We start from the raw sequence: 12,860 nt of genomic DNA, 5'->3' as shown, positions 1-12,860 counted from the left end.
TTTAATTAAATTGCATTAAATGTGTTATTACTTTCCAATTAAATTATTTCGGGTAAAAATTGATTTTTATGAAGCAGATAAAATTATTTTTTTAATCTTTTTTGTGTAGTAAAATAATTAAGAGAAAGAAAAAAGAGCAATTAAAAATGCTATGTTATTTATATTCATTAGTAGGAGCTAGGGATAGAAAAAGATAAATCACATTTGAATTCTGAAAATTAGAATTCTTTTTCTGTTTTTTACTTTTTACTAAGCTTTTATTTTGTGCTTGAAATAGTATTTTTTTTTCTTTTTTATATTTTTTCAGCTGAAATTATTTTTTATAGTTCTTATTTAATTGAAATTTCAAATTCTATATTTCTTCGTAGGCTTTGTTTTTATAAGTCCAAACTGCAATCCTTTATGAAGAAAAATGTACTAATGCTAATTTTATTGAAAATGTAATGTGTTTAAAAATAGAAAATTGAGTTTTTTTTTAATAAATAATTCTTCTTAGTTATTTTGCACTGTCGTCCCCACTTAATCGCATAATCGAATTACCCGCTTATAAGAATGAAATTTAATGGAACCAAATCATTTTAGAAGAAACTAATGTTAAACTCCCCCGTTTAAACGGTTATTTGTTGTTTTTTGCCCCCGCCTAATTGCATAAAGAAGTGGTACTGAAATGAAAAAAATATTGTTTATTTTTGAAAAATGTTTCACCAGCTAAAATGGAAATTCCCTTTTTCAGTTAAGATAAAGATACAATAGGTGGTCACTTCAATAGGGATTTCTTATTCATTAGTAGGTGTTTGGGGTTGCAACAAATGAAAGAATTTTCAGCCAGATGAAATTGATTAAAAACTATTTTCAAACAACAATGACCACTGAACGCCTAAATTCACTGCTTTTACTCAAAGCAGAAAAAGATATTGTTGACAATATTAAGCGTGATAAGTTGGCAGAATATTTTTTGCTTTTAAAACAACGTCAAAATAAATTTATGTAGCTAATATAATATAACGTAATTTTACTAATATCTTAATTTTTTATCATTTTTACGTGAATTTCTTAATTTATAATTTAAATGGCAAATATTTTCAATGTTTTTCTACATTTTTTTTCTTATTTTTTAAAAATGAAAGGTCAATTTACTTTTGAATGAATTTTGTTTTGAATCAATATCTTATAGAAGTCTGTATTTGCCGATTATGACTTACTTTCTCATCTTCAAACAGTTGCTGTAATTAGCTTCTGGTAACAACGTTTAAATGAAACGAAAGATATATTTTAATTACCAATTGATTTTTCAAAAAATATTTAAATATAAAGTAAAAAATATTTAAATAGAAAGTAAAAAGTATTTCAAAGTTGCGTTGAAAAACATTTAAATTTACAACTTTATTTTTTAAAATTATTTCCACAAATAATTATTGCTTAATATTACTGAAAACTTATTTTAATTGAATAAGTTTCAGCTTATTTAAAAATAGTTTTTTTTTCTTTAATATTTTGTAACCATTTTAATAATTAAAATTAATAGAAATGTAAAAAGTATATTTTCTTTGCATTATTTTGAATAATTGCTGGTACTATTTAGTTATCAATAATACCACATTTTTCACCCATGGCGGTTGCATTTTTAAGTGCTGTAAAAATTATTTCGATGAATAGCATTATGTTTATAACTAGTCGAAATGATTTCAAAATAAACTTTGGAAGCTTAAGTTTTGTGGCGCATTTGAACTCTTTGATTTGATTTGTTTTACCTTTGATTATCAAGCTTTAGCCATATACAAATTGTGTATATATATATATATATATATATATATATATATGTACATGACAGTCGGCAAAATAAACTTCAACACCCCCCCTCTCGAATCGGTTAGGGACGGGCCTGTAGATACATCACAAGCAGAAATACTGAACATTTTTTAAAACATTTTGAAAATACTGATTAGATTTTTTTTTCTATCTATTATTTTGAATGAACTAGGAAGAAGCCATAAAATTATATAAAAACTATATTTTTATATTTTATAAGGAAAAACATAGTGAATAAGCTATATTTAAAAATTTAAACATTTATAATGTAATATTACAGTTTGAAACAAACAACAATATTACAGCACAAAAACATACATTTATTAAAATTAAATTATTACAAAAAATAATTTACCTGATTAGCAAGAAAGAGACTTTATCCTTTAGACTACTTCAAATTTATTTCTTTACACTATGTTATCACAAAATAGTGACACTTCTCCATTGCCATACAAAGTATGTTTATCATGACAAGAAATTGTAATTGCCCTTCCTGTAATAAATATATCATTTTTAGAATTGAAACAAAAATATATTCCTATAAAACATTTTTCTTGTATTGCAGACAAAATTTTGATTATGTAAAGCGCAAATTTTGTAATTTAAAACATGAAATAGTTTTCTTTTTTTAATTAACAATAATGAGAAATAGGACAGCTCATTTGTATATCTTTGTGTAAAAAAATATGTAGTGACCAAACTTCGCAGATTAAAATTATTACAAACAAAATTATCTGTATTTAAAGGTTTAATTCTGATTACAATTAAAAATATTTATTTTGTTAGAATTATTATCAACTAGTTTAATTCTTATAAATTTTTCTTTTTCAGGGGGTTTATTAATTTTTTATAAATGATTTTAAATTCAAAAATTATTTTTTAAATAAATATCTTTTTTTAAAAAAAATGCATCTTTAAATGTTAATTTTCTCATAATTTTCAGATGAAATTTTAGAAAAAAGCTTTCAAGTTTATCCATTAATCCTTTTTTTTTAGTTAACTTTTTTTGAAAAAAAATTGCGCACAGTAATTGTCTTAAAGCATGGCTTTTAATTATTTTTTATGAACAACAAAATTTTCTCCTATTTTGATAATGAATGAGAATTACTTTTCTGATTATTATAATAGGCATAAAATAGCATAAGAGGGTAATTTAAAAATTGTTGAGGATCAAATTCAGTTATCACCCTGTCTTTTTTAATTCCTAGGGAGAACTATGAATATGCTTAGCATAATAATAATAGAAATTAAGATGAATTTTATTTTTATTGATTTATTCTTGTTTTACTTATTTTTAAAAAAACTGAACATAATGGACATTCACAAAAACATTAAATAGAAAAAAGGTTTAAAAAAAGTTATTTCCTTGCACCCCAAGTAACGAAAAAATACTGAAATTTGTAAAAAAACATTTTACATTTTTAGTTTTAAACATAATAATTTTATAAAATTAAATTTAGTATCAAGATAAACTAAATAAGTTTTGTACAGCGATTTATTATGCAGTATAAACTTAAATAAACAATTACTGTAAAAAAAAAAGATTTTAACAAACTTTTTGTTATTAGATTATCAGCAGTTACCTACTGAAGAACACTTAATTTTCAAAATTCAATTTGAATCACGAAAATCAAAATGTGCTTTAATGAGCATTACAATTATAACTGTTTTTCCTACAATTTAGACATTTTATGTATTGCAATTGTGTCAAGATATTTTAATTTAAAATGTTTATTTTTAACACTAACCTTCATAAATCTGAAAAAATGTAAAATGTAAGACCTTTAGGAGCATAATAAATTCACCTAACTATTATTGACGTCATCGATATTTATTTAATGGGGGAATTTGGTACAACTGGTTTTGTGTAAATAGGCACTCTGATATAAGCTTCCAAAGATACTCATATAGGAACGTGATATAGGTAGAGGAGAGAGGGGTACATTTCAACAACTAGAATTTCTGCCTTCTAATATTGCTTAATGATTTTCCAATATACCAGACAATAAGCTTTAACTACGCATAACTGTTGACATTTAGTTTTAAGCACTTTCTTTTTACCGCTGTTGCGTTACTCCGTGGAACATGTTTTAACATTCCAAAAGTAAAAAGACAGTTTTGATTTTAAAACTGTTTATCTATCAGTAATCTTTTAATAAGGTAAGTGATATTTATTCATCTGCTAGATTATTAATTCTGCTTCTAACTGTATTATTTATTAGTAAAAAGTCTTTTTCTTAAGTGGCTGATAATACTTCAACCAAAATGTCTGTACCAGGGGCAGATTTCAACAGAGCTTAGGGGGCACATTTCAACAGTGTTGAAAGGAGCCCCAGGCTTATTATTTTTTTTTGTGAAGTAATCTTTCAGAAGTCATTAGTCTGCAAACAGCCCATTAATTATGGTTGTTACATTCAAACTACTCAACTTTTTCTGTAAGGCAGTATTCTAAATTTTTGGAAAAACATGTGAATGTGTTAAAAGAAGTATGTTTGTAAAAAATGTTCAGTTATATGAAATTTTTTTAGAAGCTTAAAATCAAGATTCAGTTAGTTGCATTGTTGTTGAAAATAGAATTTATTTACAAAGAATTCATTAAAAGCGTCAATAAAATAATTATTTTATAAAAATATTCAAGAAAATTTGATTTAGAGTGAAAATAATTTAATTTTAAGAAAATTGAAAAGTTTACACAAGTTTTTGATGTCCAGCAAGAAACTCTGCTTTGTGAATACATAATTACATGTTCAATTCTAAATTATGGTCTAACTTACTGACAAGTTCCACAACTTGCCTATGATTATGCAAAGCGTGTCAACTCCAAAATTCCAAGTAGCTGGGACAAAAATGAAATGTCTGGAATTGACTGAGTTAAAGGTTCTATGAAGTGTCACCCACAGCTTACTTTAAGAAAACCGGAAAACATCAGCTTCGCAAGAGCTACAGCTTTCAATAAAGAAAATGTTGAAGAATTTTTCACCAATTATGACAGAGCTCATACTTCTGGTCATTTTACAGTGGATCAAATATATAACTTGGATGAAACTGGAGTTTTAACAGTTGTTCCAGCTCCGAATGTCGTTGCCAACCAAGGAGCTCGTCTGGTGGGACAGGTAGTTTCTGGAGAGTGAGGAAGCATGAAGCATTATTATTTAATCAATGCTTTATTTTCCAGAAAAAGAGGATATTAGTAGTATAGAAAGAAATGACATTAAAATCAAACTGCCTAAATCAAGTTTAAGCTGAGTAACAGCTCGAGCTGTATTTTTCATGACATTTTCTGTAAACTAAAGATTTTATTAAAGACAAAATAATGTAGAAAAAAACCTAAATCAATCCAATATGTTCATTCATTATTATTATTTTATGAAATAATTCTTAAGCAAAAAGGAAAGCAATAATTCTTAAGCTTAAGCAATAATTCTTAAGCTGTTGAAAGGTGCCCCCCTCTCCTCTACTGTATTAATAATTCCTTTTTCATGTGGAGATCAAAAGAAGAAAATTGCCCCAATATATATTTGATATTAAATGTTATCTTCTTTTTTTAATTAGACATTTTTTTTTACTTTCAAAGCTTTCATCCGGACTTTAAATACCATGAGTTGCAGATTAATTATTAAATTAAAATTTTATAATTATGAAATATGTCAAAATCTTGCAAACAAAACAAATAAAAAAGTGAATTATGACTCACATTGTTTATTGTGTTCAAATTTAATTATATTATTTGAATTGCATTTTTTATAATGATAGATAAAATCATCAGTAATAGATATTAAATAAATTTCAATTAAACTAATACGTATTTAAGATTTCGTTAACGGCTAGTAAAACATTTATTTAAACAAGCTAAATTTCTAGCTTCCTACTTACTTGTTATAGAAGAATTCTATTAATGTTTTTTTAAAAATAGATTTTACTGCAACTAAGTTGTGTGCACTGGTCATGTAAAAGACAAAACAAATGCAGTCTCACAAAAAGTTTATATTTGTGTCTCATATATCAAATATTTTATGTACCCCCTTACCAAAAAGTAAATAAAAACGAGAAAAAAACTGGCTAAAATTGGGAAAGAAAAAGAGTAATATCACTTTTAAAGAAAAAAACATAATAATATCACTTTTAAAATCAAAATTTTGAACAATATAGCAACAATATTAAGCGACATTAAAAAAATATATATATTGGCACTTTTAGGTAAATATCTTAATACATTTTAAATTCCAAATGAAATGAGAGAAACAAGTAGATTCAAGGAGATGGTGCATCTGAAATTCATCATCACAATTATGAGTAATGATAAATTTTAAGCGAAAAGTGAACCAGTATAAGATTTCAAATTTACTTACATTGAAATGCTAATAAAAAATAATTGAGGTCACCAGTTAAAATATTATTTATTGGATTAAACTCTAAATTGAAAATAACAATTGTTCTTTACACTTATAAATAGGGCAAATCCAATCAATGTACAAAAATTTTAATCTCTATCCAAAAACTGGATCTGTCTCGGATATTAAGTATAATTTGAAACATCTCTCAAACATTCTAAAAACATCCAAATATCGAAAACATATCAATAGTAAAAATTCAAGAAATATGTAAAATATCCATATCTAGGATTTAAGATATATCTGGATACCTCCAAATATCCATAAATTATATCTCAGAGAAGTCTAAATCCACATACTTCAACGTATTTAAACCTCTATAAACATTGGTTACGTGACAGATATGTTTGGATATACCTGTGATATTAGTAGCTGTATGGGTATACATTCCATCGTCTGATTATCATCTTTTAACAAATACATGCAGAAATGCATAATATACACAAATGTGCGATTTTTCACTATTGCGGGAAGATTTTTAACTTTACTCTTTATAAAAATTAAAAAACAGTCAAAATTTCCATACTCTAACTCCGCAATCAGTTTAAGAAAATTTGATTACAAGAACAGAAAATTTTTAAGTCAATAACTAGTTCTATACCTCCAAAAAGCTGCTACATTAAAAAAAAAAAAAATTTTAATTATGCCGATATATAGTAATCTGAGTTTTATAAAAAATCACAACACTTTGAAAAAAAGCATTGACTTTTGAACAAATTTCAACATTAACATTAGATGGCAACAAAAAGGTTGAAACTAGTTAACAAGAGTCAATAATTGCTGGTAGAAAGTTTTTTAGTTCAGAATTGGTGTTTGCAGAAAATTTTTCATTTTATCAAAGTCTGCACATATGATTAATTTATAACTAATATATTGGTGGTCCAAATCATTATAAATTGTATTTATTAAGTCAAAATATGAAAATAAAGCATATCACTTAAATTATAATTTCATATTATACAATGTTATTACATGTTTCATATTATGCATGCAACTTTCAATGACTATCAATCTAACCATCATTTATTTAAAAGTGAGAAGCGTGAAGTGGTCGAAATATATATCAGAGATTATTTATAGTATAAGTGAAATTTGATTTACAAATTACTCATGGCTAATGAAAACAATATAAATGAAAAATAACGAAATATGTATTCATCGTTTTAGAAAAAAAATGAACACCCCTTTTAATATAAGCCGGCAAGTAACGAAAACATAGTGAAATTATAAAAATATCAATATTATTTTGAAAAAACATTTGTAATAAAATTAACGCGAGAAAATTAATTGCATTTAAGACCTGAAATTAAATATTAACTTCTTCCGAAGTCAGTTAAAAAAAAAAAAAGAGGCAATAAAAACACGTGTATAACCACGTGTCTTTGTATATGAAGTGGACACGCAGGTCCTTCTCTTTTAGACTTGACCGAACAACCACTCGGTCAACAAGTTTTCGGACATTAGCCCCTACCGGCACTTGCAGCTTCTAACGGAGTCTGTGATCGTACAGGACATTTGTTTACATTTCAGGTAAATATGAAAATAAGTAAAAATAGGCTAATTTCCCTATAAAATATATTAATTATTCAGGGAAAACCATAATTATTCGAGAATTAAAAGTTAAAATAAACCTGCATTTATGTAAAATAAAATAAACGAATCACTAAGCCCAGTAATACATTACAGTGCAATGATGTTTCAGAATGTTGTCATTAGGCCTGACGTCATTTTACACTCAAATATAAATTTTAAGAAATTTATTCTAACTTGACTTTTACCGTTACCCTTCATTACCAAAGGAACTTAATAAAAAAAATATGAAGCAAATAAAATTGCATAAAAAATTGACATTTATGTTTAGAAAATATTTATTCGCACCTCAAACTATTCAAATAAGGTGAAAAGAAAATATAATACTATACTCAGCCAATGCTTCGAAAGCAGACAACTGCTTCTTCAACAACACCATTTCAATTTTTAGTCACTAGATGTCATTACAATACCATTCTTTTTCTCTTCACCAGACGACAATTATTGCTTTATCAAGGTGACCTATTATTTAAGTAGTAATTTTTATTTATGCACTGATTTATTAAAAATATTATTCAAATTAAGAGTAAAATAAAATGCGGAATGAATAAAAGTGGGCCATCTTATTTAAGCAGCTTATTTTATTATTGAGACTAATCATTTGTTGAAACAATCGATTCATCAACTTTATTAAGAAAAAAGCTTACACGGCATGAAAAGTGCAATTAATTAATATGTATGTAATTGGCCTGTTCAAATCTTAATTACCTACAACTGGTTGCACTTATTGTCGTATGAATATTAATAAATAAACGAGCAATTAAAGCAAAAATCTAGATTTAATTTTTAATTGCGAATGATTCGAATCCATTTGAAAATAAAAATTTTATAAATATGGTTGATAGATGAATTAATCATTAAAATTATTTATTATAAACTTAATGATTTTCAAAAATATCTGATATATGATATTAACTGAAATAAAATATTTGAAATTCGAAAAGGAATTTTCGATTGCATTGGGGTTATCTGTTATTACTGACACAATGCCGTGCTCAATGGAGGGGAGGGGGTGCTTTAGAGCTTGGCTCTTTACAAAAAATTTAGAGCTTTTTTAATTTTTTTTTTTCAAAGAAAATAGTCGAGAGTTCTTTTATATAGAAATAACAGAAATAAAACTTATGCCCAGTCTTGACAATAATATATCTTCTGTTTTTTTGAAAATAAATATTTATTGTCAAAAAACAAGTCAAGATTATTTTCTCATCCCAAAATATAAAAAGGGAATTAAAATCATTAAAAACAATTTGATCGCTTGATAAAAGCATTGAAAATTATTTTCTATATTAGATTTTTAAATTATTTTATAAACTTAAATCAGGGGTGCTCCTACGGGGGGGGGGGGATAAGTCACCTTATCTATTCTTAGAGGAGGTCATTCTTTTTTTTTAAATATGTTTTTCGTGGTTTAAAAACCGTAAATAAAATTTAAGGAATATAATTTTTGTATTAAAATAAAACAGTAGTTTTAATTAACTTTTAAGGTGAAGGACTATTTTTTAAAATATTTGTCGTTGGGGCTACTATTTTAATAATTTTTATTACATCTTTATTTTATTTGAAAAAGGTGATGGAGAAATCTAAGTTATTACGCAACAAATCCATGTTCCTTGTGTGTTGAAAAGTTTTCTTTCATAGAAGATGGAATTGATGCATTTTGCTTAGATTGTATATTAACGGTATAAGAATCAAATTCTTTGGTATCAGCTTACAAAGAATTGAAAAATAATGTCAGCATGGATGACCTTTTAATAGAGCAGAAGAAAAAGACGAACATAAAGAAGTTTTATTGAACCATTTTACTTACATAACATCTTGTTTTCCGATTATCTTGTAATTTCATTAACAACTAACTGAACAACAATAATTGTTCAGTGGAGAGGGCACTAAGCAAAGTTAAACTTAATATAAAATAATTTAATTTTTATATTTTTTAAATAAGAAACAACGCATGGTTTTGCTCAAGGAAATAAGAAATGAAATATTTCTAGTAACTTAACAAAAAATCGGTCTCGCAGGGAACTGATCGTAAAGACACGGTTCCCAGTAGAACACCAAAGTCAAGCATCACTGGTTGCGGTCAGTAAGCGAGTGGGTGACCACTTTGATTCGCCTGCGTAGGAGCCGAGGGTGCGTGGTATCGGTCCTCGTTTAACTGTTCTACCGTAAAGTGTTCGACTTCGCGCTCAGGTCGTCGGGCTGCCGAAGCAGGGGAGCCATCCCTTCTGCAGAGGATCAAAACTGCGATGGCGTGTCTTCGGATCATCCTCAAGGATGTTTCCCAGACAGTCGCCAATAGCCCGTTGTGCAGCTCTAGTGCGACGTAAATAAAGTACCTACCTACCTAATCAAAATCGAGGTGATGAAGTCTCAGTTGATTTTCCAGGTATTATGTTCATTTTATTTTAAAATGGCATCACTCGCAGCGTTGGTTGGAGAGTTGGAGACAGTGAGTTCGATCCTGGCTGCTGACAAAATGCAAAGTGCACGTTAAATCTGTCGTGGCTGAAAGTCCTCTCGTTGATTTGAGGTGTGGAAGTTTGGAGAGAGGGGTATCAGCTCAGGAGCCGACCACATCGTCTGACCAGGGTCAAAAATTCGTAGCATTCCTACCATGGCAGTAAAAAAATAGAACTCTGAAAAAAGGGTTAGGTGCTTGGTCATGGTTGGGTGATGATGATGTTGTTATTGTTATTCGAACGTTATTATCATTGTTATCAATGGTTTTTTGGGCATTATTATTGGCTTTTTGATGTTGTTATTCTTATTTGAAAACCTCTGATTTATCATCTGTTTTCTTTAAAAATTGCATCCTCTTAATTTATTTACGTATATTTATTTTTTTTAAATTATTGAAACTATATTCCTTGAAGTTAGCTTGTAATGTCCTATCATTAATACCGATAACGTAAATTCTTGTTACTCATTTTAATATAAAATTTATTTAAAATGAACATTGTCAGGATCCTGATTCCTCTCAAACGCATTTGATTGACCCCTGACCTGAGGGTCAGAAGGTAAGGGACACGGGAAGTGTCGTTCCCCTACATTTGGGGTGGAGCGAAGGACTTTTTCTTGTGAGAAAGAGAATTTTTAGTTAGTATTAGCTTGAACGTAGAAGAGTTGGGAATGTAGAGAAAGTATGAACGAGAAGGGAGCAGTAGAGCTACGGAATATTGCATTCTGCAGTTCATATATATTTTTGTATCTTATTGTAAATAATTATATAACCCAGATTCATGAAATAAATAAGTTATACCAGCAAGTCCATGGTCATCATTAAGATGATTTCATTAAACGAACCGAAAAGTGTTCCCAAAAAATTAATTCAAACTATATCAACTCTATTTTTTGTTACTCGTTATATTTTATTTCTAATTTTTTCAACCAAAACCATTAAAAAGTTGATATTTTTTTAATTTAAATTTTTTTATTTCATTTTATATATATATATATGTGTGTGTGAAATGGTACAGTCGGACCGAGCAGGGAAACAGACACAGGATTTTAATGAAATCAGATGTATTTTATTTAGATCGTGTTCTTATGGAAGACCAGCGAAAAGTGATGTTAACTCCATTCAGGATCAGTCTTTCTGGTAAGGAAAATCTTGCAAAAATCCGAAAATGTCTCTATTTAGGAAATAGAGGGAAATCTTAGAAATTACTACTATTGGTTAATGAGCTTGCTCGAGTGATTCCCACGGCTTAAAAGGGAAAAAAGTCTCTACGTAAATTTATGCATAGTTGGGCCAAAAATAGAATTAGAAACAGGATGTAGCTATTAAAAGTGTGAGAAAGCAATTCGATTTAAATAATTTATTAGTAATAAAAGTAGGAGTTGTTTTATAGCGAAGAAACTAACATAAAAAGATTAATAGAAGCTTTTTATGTTGCATCCCCCCCTCGCCGAAAAATTTTAACTAATATCTAAAAATTATCCCTTTGCAAAACTTTCCCTATGATGACACAATTAAAATAAAAAGAATTAAATTGCAATTTTAACAAGATATAAAGTAACATGAATTATAAAAAATACTCATTAGTACACAATGAAAAAAGAAAACTTTTTTTTTTTCATAAAGTGTTCTTGGAAGAAGAATTTTTATTTATTTATTTATTTTTTTTTTTTTTGAAGTAGCGCTACCATCAATTTGAAGTGTTAGATCTTCATTTTCAATTAGTTTTTGTGATTCAAGTTTTTTCAGTCCCTTGAAAATCACGATAAATAAAGTTATTCCTCCTACAAACACAATTTAAGCAAACTTTTCACTTAGATAAGAAAATCTATAAAAATTTTCTAAAAATGCAAATATTAAAAAACATGAAAATGCAAGTAATGTGAGATATAAAAATACAAATTGACACTTTTTTTTTTCAAAAAAAATTCAATCTGAAATTTGTATTCAGGATTTGAAAATAAAATGTAAAAAAAAATTGACACAATGGTCTTTAATCTGAAGTTTAAGACTTCAGTGTTATTAGGGGAAAATTTTTGCTGGATTAGGGGCTGTATTCCCCAAAAGGAGGAAAACAGTCCCTAGTCTCAACAATGATGTGCTGGAAGATCCTAGTTTCAACAGATGCTTAAGTATTCATTTTTTTGGTTTTCACCATAGAGAAAAACTACCATCGCCCCATATCCTTTTAGATTGGGTAAACATTGAAGTTGAAGAAGAAAATTTGAAAGGTCGGATCTTCCACAAAAAAAAGGGATCCACAAGTTCATTGAACCATGCGTAATGCTGTCATATTTGGTGCTTCTAATTTTATTTCAACAATGAAAAATCATTAAATTTAATAATATAAAAAGTATATATTATTAATTCTATTATTTAAACTATTACATGTTTTTTATTCGTTACATAATTTCAGTTTGTCAGGTGGGTGGTACCTTCGCAGTTTTGATATATGAACTATTTCTGTATTTTCTTTATTATGAATATTCTTTTTATTCATTTTATAATTAACATCAGAAATTTTTTCAAGAATTATATATGGACCGGAAAAAGTTGGGGTAAGTTTCCTAGTATTGGGGTATTTAAAATCTTCACACATTACAGTATCATTA

At 27.5% G+C, this 12,860-nt stretch overlaps 1 protein-coding gene across 1 annotated transcript in view; it reads right to left on the bottom strand.

Annotated features, from left to right (window-relative positions):
* LOC107454822 (xaa-Pro aminopeptidase 1) overlaps nt 1-8,184 on the bottom strand; it is a 145,529-nt gene extending 137,345 nt beyond the window's left edge. The window contains exons 1-2 of the mRNA XM_087154615.1: nt 8,079-8,184; nt 2,165-2,302 (exon numbers count right to left, since the gene is read on the bottom strand). The gene's annotated coding sequence lies outside the window, so the exon portion shown is untranslated. The remainder of the gene's footprint in view (nt 1-2,164; nt 2,303-8,078) is intronic.
* Nucleotides 8,185-12,860: the final 4,676 nt, after the last annotated feature.

This window comes from Parasteatoda tepidariorum, chromosome 11, assembly GCF_982258835.1.
Source record: "Parasteatoda tepidariorum strain Cologne lab strain chromosome 11, Ptep-v5.0, whole genome shotgun sequence".
NCBI classification, from domain to species: Eukaryota; Metazoa; Arthropoda; class Arachnida; order Araneae; family Theridiidae; genus Parasteatoda; species Parasteatoda tepidariorum.
The sequence above is the reverse complement of the archived record's forward strand: the minus strand, read 5'-3'. Positions and strand labels throughout refer to the sequence as shown.